At 38.4% G+C, this 10,154-nt stretch overlaps 1 pseudogene; it reads right to left on the reverse strand.

Moving 5' to 3' along the window:
• Nucleotides 1–905: 905 nt before the first annotated feature.
• On the reverse strand, nucleotides 906–2,132 carry LOC149185440 (L-type lectin-domain containing receptor kinase V.9 pseudogene; annotated as a pseudogene).
• Nucleotides 2,133–10,154: the final 8,022 nt, after the last annotated feature.

Consider the following 10,154-nt stretch of genomic DNA (forward strand, 5'->3'; position numbering starts at 1 on the left):
TCATATTTGAGATAAATAGAAATAAATTTTATTTAAAAATAGTAAATTTAATTTCATAATGTTAAACTTTGGATAGATTTTAAATTTTTTTAATCAAAGAAAAACTAATAACAAGTCAATGAAAAACGCTGCAAGTATAATAAACACACCTGGAAATAAAATAATATAATATAAGTTATCAATTAATTAAATTACAGTTCAAAGTAAATAGGACAGTTAATAATGTAGAGATGAAATTTATATTTTATAAATTATTTTTTTATTTAAAAATTTAAAAATAAACCCTATAATAACTGTTTATTCAATAATTTAGACCAATCAAAAAATAAGATTTTGAATTTCAAAAATTAAAAAAAATAATAATAATAATAATTTCAATTTTGAAAAAAATCATTTTAATATTATTTGTGATCGATTTAAAAAAATTAAAATTAAAATTTTCCCGAATTACTTTTTGATCCCAAGATAATTAGGCCGATAGGCCTTTCCTATTGAAAAAGACTTTCGTCGTCCTTTTCAATCTCACGTTGACACGTGGACCGTCTACACTTTTGATCTTTTATTCTATTTAACGGGCGTTCAACCATTAGCCGCCCAAAGGTCAAAGCACTCGCGCCTTCCAAAATTTCAGGCCTACAAAGCCCTTACTTCACGGTGAAAACTTATACTCTATATCATGCGGTTATCGGTTAACGACCCACAATACTCACGTCTAACGAAGTCGTGCGGATGTCTGGAACAGGAGCTTCGCCTTCCAGTATTTGACAAACATGCCGCATTTCCAGTCTGCTTTCTGGCTTTGGATTACAACACAACAACCCCAATTTCAGGACCTTATCCATCTCCACCACATCATATCGCTTCCCCAGCTTTGGATCCGATGCCTCCACCAGCCTCCCTTCCGTCTACAACTCCCATGCCCACTCCGTCAAAATCATCTTCTCCGCCTCCGTTAACGGATCCACGTTCCTTCTCCCGCAGGCCACCTCCAACAGCAAAACCCCGAAGCTGAACACGTCCGAGCTGGGAGTGCCCTGCCCCGTGTGTATCAGCTCCGGCGCAATGTACCCCGGCGTTCCCACCACATGAGCCTTCTGCGGATTCTCGCTGTGATCATACAGCGGAGCCAGGCCGAACTCACCCAGTCGCCCGTTGAATTCCGAATCCAGCAGCACATTGCTCGACTTGATATCTCTGTGGACGACCGTCTTGTCCCATTGATCATGAAGATACAGCAACCCAGCAGCCACACCCTTGAGGATAGCGTATCGCTGAGGCCACGGCAGGATTGTTGTCGAATTCCCAAAGATGATTTTATCCGGCGCCGTGCCTTCGGTGGTGAAACTCCACGCCAGAACGTAATGGTCTTCAGTCAACGTCCCCGTTGCCGCTGAAAAGCCAACGAACATCCTCTCCTCCAGAACGTAGCGCAGGTCGATTTTCATAGATATCAGCAGCCTCTGCGGTCTTGGCAAGCCGGCTGGCATGACGCTAATGTTGAGGCGGCTTTTAGAATGTTCGTAATCGATCCAGGCCTGTAAGTTCTGTCCGTTCCTGAGGCTCAAATTATGGAATTGCCCGCCATTCCAAAAGCCAGCGGTCATGGCGTTGACTGAGATGAGGCTGTTGATATCCACGCCCACATGGTTGTCATCCGGGTCATCGAATTCCACATTCTTGCACGTATCGAACTCAACTGCGAACAAGTGATTGGATGGCTGCCCGTTTCCGGTGAGGTTAAGCAAGCCCATATATTGGGATGACATAACGCCCATGGGAGACTTGTAGGGTGTCATGAAGAAGGCTAATCCGCTTCCGCCTGCCTTAGAGGGAGCAGGTACTATGGAGAAAACGAAGGTAGTGCTAAACGAGGAAGGCGTCTCGTTTCTTTTCATCTGCACGGGATTGAAATACAGCGCACGCCCTATCATGAAACGCGACTGATTTGTGAGGGCAAGCACGGATTTTGAGCGGATAACTGAAGCCTCCGCTTCCAATTTCAAATTACTACCATCGAATCTGTCGAAGACGAAAGCGGTATGTCGAGAGTCCTGCTCGGCCTGTGCGGGAAAAGGTGGTATGACAAGGTAGATGAATGTTGTGAGAAGGAGAAGGCTGAGCCATGGAAACATCTTGAATCAATTACTTCGGTTGAGATATAATGCTCCCGGGGAAATAATAAATGGATGTTGAATATTAATACATTAATTTTTACCTGTGCCTGCCGTGGTCGCCTGACAATTCGACGACCACTATTTTGGCCATTTGCTTTTTAGAGGCCTATCAGGTAGCAGGGAATATTGACTCCGGGCGACTCCTGTTACAGCGAAATCATCGGTGACTGTAGCATGAAACATCCAGATATTCTTCCTGCATCGCCGAGCATTCCACGGATTGAAAATTAGGGTTTTAAAATGCAGGTCAAGGTCAAGGTTCATTGTTTGTCAATTGTACAGAGTGCGCGATGGGCGGTTTTGGAGTGTTCTGCTTCCAAATAAATATAGAGACGTATTTTTTAAGAAACCTTGCTTTAAAATCTGAGTCAAGTCAAGGTTCAATTATCATTAAAGTGTGACGAATAAGCTTTTACCATTTCACTGTCATCTAAGAATTTTGCGAAAGGGTGACACCACATTCTTTACTGAAACAGAATTTTTTTTAATTATACTTTAAAATTCAAGTCAAGGTCAAGCTTCATTGGAATTCAATGATAAAAAATGTAATTGTCAAGAACGTTTTATGTTTCTTTGGTCGTGCTATACAAACAATGTAGACATCAAGGATTCAAATCGAAATATCAACGATTTGTTCGGAAATTATAGACCTTAACATCCAAGCCGAGGTGAAGGTTGACTGTGTTTTTTCTTACAATAATCGAAGTGTGAAGAATGCTTTATCTTCTAGGGATAGCGAGGAATTTTGGGAAGAAAAGCTGTAAACCTAAAAGTCACGGCGAGATTAAGAACTTTTGGAAAAATTATAGACTTTTGGCGGGGAATTTGTAGCTCAAACCTCACGGATTTTGGACATATTTGACTCGCTTTGCATTGGATTAGTGTTCATGAATGTTGAACGAAATTATATGCAGGGACCATATATAGCTGGGGAGAGGCCTACGGATTCAGCTTTTGCGTTGGCACCTAAGCTTCGCCACGCCCGAGTGGCCTTCGCCCACTTCATGGACTTTCAATTTCCCTAGGAGCTCAGCGCACTGCAGAACTACATGAAGGTATGTATATGTACAGAGAATCATCCTTGCTTGTGCAAAATCATCGTTGTCGATGAATATTCTCAATCCGAATTTGGAAAAAGTTGTCCACCCATGTTCCCGTGGCTTGTCAATAAAGTGTCTTACTCGTGAAGATATCGTTGTCGATGAATATTCTCAATCCGAATTTGGAAAAAGTTGTCCACCCGTGTTCCCGTGGCTTGTCAATAAAGTGTCTTACTCGTGAAGATAATAAAGATCCTCATACGAGGAGATATCGTTGTCTTAATAAAATTGGTGTTTCATTGATCTGACGGTAATGCAATTATTTAATATTCTTAGTTTGAATATTTGTGATTATTTCACCCTTCAGTTACTGGCGGAACTCGTCTTGGCCTTCATTTCTGTTATGGGGTCCTTCATTTTTATGGGCTGAATACATATGATATACATATCTATAATGCATTTTTTGTACCATTTTTTCAATTTTCATACTATTCTTTTAATTTAAAAAATCTATTGTCTTAATGAAATTGGTGTTTCATTGATCTGAGGGTAATGCAATTGAGAATTTGTAATTATTTAATATTTTTAGTTTGAATATTTGTGATTATTTCACCCTTCAATTACTAGCCAAACTCATCCTCCCCTTCATTTTTGTTATGGGGGTCCTTCATTTTTATGAGCTGAATACATATCTATAAATGCATTTTTTTATCATTTTTACAATTTTCATACTATTTATGCAATTGAGAATTTGTGATTATTTAATATTCTTAGTTTGAATATTTGTGATTGAGAATTTGTAATTATTTAATATTCTTAGTTTGAATATTTGTGATTATTTCACCCTTCAATTACTAGCCAAACTCATCCTGGCCTTCATTTTTGTTATGGGGGTCCTTCATTTTTATGAGCTAAATACATATCTATAAATGCATTTTTTTATCATTTTTCATTTTTTCATACTATTTATGCAATTGAGAATTTGTGATTATTTAATATTCTTAGTTTGAATATTTGTGATTATTTCACCCTTCAATTACTAGCCAAACTCATCCTGGCCTTCATTTTTGTTATGGGGGTCCTTCATTTTTATGAGCTGAATACATATGTATAAATACATTTTTTTATCATTTTTCCAATTTCCATACTATTTTTCTAATTTAAAAAATCTATCGGCCTCTTTTTGCACTTTTTAGGGCAATTGCTAGTTTATTTATATATGAACTGCATCCTACCAGCAAGCACATAATCTAATTATCATATATTATTGCCCATAATTTTATTGATACACGTGACATGCATGATATGATGGCTGGGGCGGATGGCTTTCGCACCCCAGCCATGTTCGATTCCTGGGGAGGCGTTTATTTGTTTCATTGAGGCCCCCCACACTATGGCGATATTTGTAATGGCTATGCCGTAAAATCTGCTCGTTTTGGCCATATGTAAAAAAATCTGCTGGCTTCGGCCATATATGTTGTATAATGATCTTTCAGCAGGGATGAAAAATTCCCTCACTGGAAATTTTTTTATTGATGATATCAAGTTAATAGGCACAACTAAAAACATAAAAACATGGTGTTTATGGTAAACTTGGTCATTCAAGTTCTGCACCCAACTTTGTTTAAGTAGCTGTCTGGTGAAAATCAATAAAAGTAAGAAACATTTTAATGTCCCGTTGGTAGCAAAAGTCAACTCATGGACAGCGAACTACATGATATTATTCTCGGTAAGGCACTAAAGCAAGCACAAGAATTTGTATGTTATTATGGTAGATGGATAAGAATTTGTATGTTATTGTTCTAGATGGTTGGTATTGTCAAATGAGAATTTGTGTGGTGGATGTAAATGTTTAACAAAATTTAATAATTTGAAAGTTGATAAATTGTGTGGTGGATGTAAATTTTCAACAATAATATGTATTGTAGTCTAATAATTTTAAATTTTGACAAATATACGAAGGCTAAATTTGTATTACTATATGTTAATATATCAAATATTAAATTATTATTATTATTTAAAAAAATTGTAGAGGAAAAAGGGTTTAAATCGCTTTTAAAATTCTTTTAACACATTCATTCATTCTTGTACACAAATTTTGATTGTGATATGATAAAAATAAAGAAACCCCCAAGACCTTGTGGATTTTTAACCAATTTCTTTCATGACTACATTCATTTAGTCTTGTACACAAATTTTGATTGTGATGTGATAAAACAAATGTTGGAATTATGATGCATGTGTTGTCCTTGATGGAAACTCACTTGTAACAGAACAAGTATATGGTAACTAGATGAATCCACAGGTCAGTTCAGAGGTGACAGAATGATGGAACAGAATACCAGAATGATGGGTCAAAGGTTTACAGATCAGAATCAGAAGTTTGATACAGGTGAATATTTGAAAATCTATATGCGGGTTAGTCAAGGCCAAGTCGCGTATACACGCGAGTTTGGTGAAGCAAAGTAGCGTATGGTTTTTGCAACATGGTATTCTAAATACCAGGGGTCTTTACCATGGTATTGATCCATAATAATGAGCGCGACAACGGATATTGATCACATCAAAGATTACCACCGGCACTAGTGTAGTTTTGACCCGTGGTATTGGATAAGGGCTAAACTATATAAAGAGGTGAAGATCAAAGTGCTAGGTGTGCAAGTGAAAGGATTTTTTATGAATACTTCAATATGAAGTATATTTTCTTTTTCTGCAGAGCTACACAATTTTAGGTCAAAATTTGCAGATCTATACGCTGGTTGGTCTCAGGAAAAGCGCGTATACACGCGGGTTCGCTTCTTCAAAGTCGTGTATATAAAGTAAGGGTTTTTGTTCATAAATGATTAATCAACCTGATAAGTGTTGTTGTTTCTATGTTGTCTATCAATGATGTTCTCATATTGATCTGGCTTGAGTGATAATGTCTTAAATAGAATTGATTGAATGATGAAGTTGAATTTGTTTACATGTTGATTGGTTGAAAAGATTATTGATGTTGCTGACTGTATGAGGATTCTGTAAGCTAACAGAATATTTCAGAATATCTCTGGTCAACTCTGTGTTTGATTCAGAATTACAAGTTTTCAGTTTTCAGTATATTAAGATCTGTACGCGGGTTTCTCTACAGAAAAGAGCGTATACACGTGGGTTGCCTTAAGTGAAGTAGCGTATACATTTTGGCATTTGAATGATCATGGTTGTAGTTGATTATGTGTGTTGATGCAATATTTTGAGTTCAGTTATGTGTACTGGTTACAGTGATCTGACTATTCCAGTTGATTGGTTGAGTTTTGATTAAGTGTCAGTTGATTGGGTTTCAGTGATTGGTTGATTCAATTGTGTCAGAGATTGATGATTGTATTACAGTGATGAGTTACAGTTTTATTGTTGAGCTTAAGTGTTGATATTGGATCCAATGTGAAAATTTATGAAACGTGGTCCATGGATGTTGCTGAGGGTTGGAGCCTTTAGTGAGGAAGTCGAAGCTTCCTGCCAGTAGTAGTTGGTGATCAGATCAGGGGGTTGGAGCTCCCTTCCAGTAGGAGCTGGAGAATGAGTGAAGGTTGTAGCCTTCAACAGGTGGGTGCCTGTGTACTGGTATGAGTCTGCACTAGTACAATAATGCAATAAGTTCTTTATATTAATTATTTTTTTAAGACTAAGATGACAGCAGCGGTGGTTTTCTCCCACATTAGGTTTCCACCTTAAATCTCGGTGTTCATGTGTGTTGTTTATGTGTGATACTTTATTATGTTCTTAGTGTACATGTTTACTTCTTATGAAATGCATGATAAATCCCTTACATCATGGTTCAAGCTTAACAGATAAAGAATTAGTTGTTTTACAAGTTTACTAAGCATACGCTAGTTTCTTTTACAACAGTCATGTATATACGCTAGTTGGGTTCAGTAAAGTCGCATATACATTTCAGAAAAGAAAATTATTATTGTGAGTTTTAAAAATAATGATTCACCCCCCACCCCTGCCCGCCCTCTCAGTATTTTTCCCAACAATTGGTATCAGAGCAGGTCCTTCAAAAGAAGCTTGATCGCTTGAAGGAAGATCTCCCAAGATGAGCAATCAAGACGGAACGACATCTATCAGACCACCACTCTTCAACGGAAATAATTTTATATATTGGAAGACAAGAACCAGATCCTATCTTCAGTCTCTTGGAGCAGATGTTTGGGAAATTGTGGAAGGAGGTTACCAATATCCAGCTGCAATTCCCACAGATGCAGCAAAAAAGAAGACATATGAAACCAATGCCAAAGTTGTCAATGCATTATTGGGAAGTCTGACAGAATCAGAATTTGTCAAAGTTATGCAGTTAAACACAACAAAAGAAATATGGGATAGAATCATTCAAAGCTATGAAGGCGATACCAAGGTAAAAAGTGTTAAACTCCAAACTCTCAAAATTCAATATGAAACTCTCAGAATGCATAATGATGAAAGTATTGCTAGTTTCTTTCTACGTATAGATGATATTGTAAATCACATGAAAAATATTGGTGAAGAAATAAAGTACACTGCTTTAGTAGAGAAAATATTAAGATATCTAACTCCTAAATTCGACTCAAAAGTGTCTTCCATTGAAGAGAAGTGGGATCTACAAACTCTTACTGTTGTTCAACTTCATGGGATCTTGACTGTTCTTAAATGAGGAAAGGAGGTCCCTCAGAAGTCAGATAAGCCGCATTTAAATCATCTGAAAAAGGAAAAGAAAAGGAAGAACACAAGGAATCAGGATATATATCATAAGAATATGAGGTGAAGTTTGTAAAGAAACTTTAACTAGGCACCGGAAGATTCGGAGGTAAGCTTCCCTTCAAATGTTTTTCTTGTGGTAGAGTTGGTCATTATGCTGCCAAATGTCCTCATAAAGACAATCATGACAAAGGGAAGGATACTACTAAAGGTAATAGGAGACAGTGTGACAATTTTATGTAGCTAAAACTCCTCAACAAAATGACATGGCAGAAAGAATGAATAGAACTATTCAACAAATGGCTTGTGCTATGTTTGATGAGTCTGGAACTCCTGACACCTTATGGGGTGAAGCTGCACATACTTGTTACACAGTATTTTGTCACACCTCCTGCACTTCCCTATGACATACCCCAAAGTGCCCGAAAAATGACCATTGTACAGTATACTCATCCATGTATACAGCTCAGATCCATCCTAAGACTTTGATTGGAAAATGCCTTGAGCTTTCCCTAAAGAAATAGCTCTTAAAACCCTAAATGAGGGTCATCGCTCTTATGAGGCTTAAAACGGCGATGGTCGCATGTTGCACTGTACTTGACCAGCGATGGCATCGCTCTGTTCCCTTGCATACTCATGATGATCCAAAAAAGGTAATTTTCCCAAAGGAGATGAGAAGCTCTGTGATCTAAAAGCTTCCAAAGCAGCGAGCTAGAGGTTGTTTCGCATAGATGATGTCGAATCCTCCCAACTTGGCCTTTTTGTCTTATCCCTATGAGCTACCTCCTTGAGATGAGGGCCTAATCCTATCTTTAGAGAGGTCCTAACTCCCTTTCCCAGCCCATAAATTCATCCTCTCCCATTCCCAAATGGTTGGTCAGGTTAGTGGTTGGGCTGGTCTATGTTTATTTGCACCCTTATGCTAAGCCTGTGCATAGAGGCTATTCATTAGACTTGGAGAAGGAGTGCTTGGAGAGTTCTTAGTTTGGACTTGGATTACCACTCAAGGAGAGCCTTTCAACATCAAGTCTTTGGTTGTAAGCTTCCCTTTATTTCCTAATAATATACAATTGCTGGTTCATCTTCCCAAAATATATATGTTCATGTATTATTTAGATTGACATTCCTTGATCAGTTAAGTAGTTCATTATTGGATTTGCTATTGGTTTTGGCATGCTTTGTTGTTTCTTGATCACTTGTGCAGGTACATAAATGCAGAGAGAAGCAGGAAAAAGTCCATGACACAAGCGGTTCGAGGCCCTCAATAAAGGAAATCGGAATAACATCAAAACGAGGTAGGCCATCTCCTTCGTTCTTCTTTTCAATTATAACCTAGGAATATTTCTAATTGATTTTCACTTCAGTTGCTAGACCCACTCATTGGGCTAGAGGGATCGTCTCTGTCCGCAGAGAGGATTAACCTTGTCAACAAAATGGCGACTCCACTGGGAAGCCTATGATCCTTTCCTTCTCATTCTTCACCTTGTCTTTTGATCCAAATGGATCCAAGAAACACTCTTTGTCTTCAAAACTTAAAGAAAATCATGCCAAAACCAAGGAAAAATCGCATAAGGAAGCCTTTCAAACCACTATCGGGAGGCAAAAACCCGTGAATTCAATGGAAAAATAGAGTATCGGAGGCGGAATCAGTGATGCACAGTGGCCGTCAAATCTAGCCGATCAACGGTCCAGATCTGAGCCGCAGATCGTAATCGGCGGTGACCTTCGACAGGGATCGGCAGGATCCACATAGGGGATGTGACAGCGATCAGCGGGGATAGGCGCAGAGCTCATGAGAGTTGCCACAGTGATTGGCGGAGTTAATTTGGACCATCGATTAAGTGCGCAGATCGACAGCCCATATTACATCGATGGGTCGCTATCGGGGATTGCAAAAGCATTTACAATGGCCCAGGGGTTATTTCCATGAGCAATTGCGATATCGCAATCGGAGCAGCCTAACGGAGCGGGGTTATGGTACATGCATACATGCGATCCGATGGACCGGACCCGATGAATATTATAAGCCATATTACATGGATCTTGAGATCCGCCAAAGCATCATTTTTAATGTATTTCACAGTTTCGTTTGTTAAACGAAATGCGAAGGGGAAAGCGCCGATGCGATACGCCAGACCCGAAAGGGTACCTTAAGGCTATCCGATATAGTTTCAAGTCCGGAAGAAAGGCCATTTTAATGCATTTTGCGATTTTTAACATATTTCAAAAA

The sequence above is a fragment of the Pinus tabuliformis genome, chromosome 3_2 (genome assembly GCF_031772625.1).
Source record: "Pinus tabuliformis cultivar Carrire ecotype Pingquan chromosome 3_2, CPIR1, whole genome shotgun sequence".
Lineage (NCBI taxonomy): Eukaryota > Viridiplantae > Streptophyta > Pinopsida > Pinales > Pinaceae > Pinus > Pinus tabuliformis.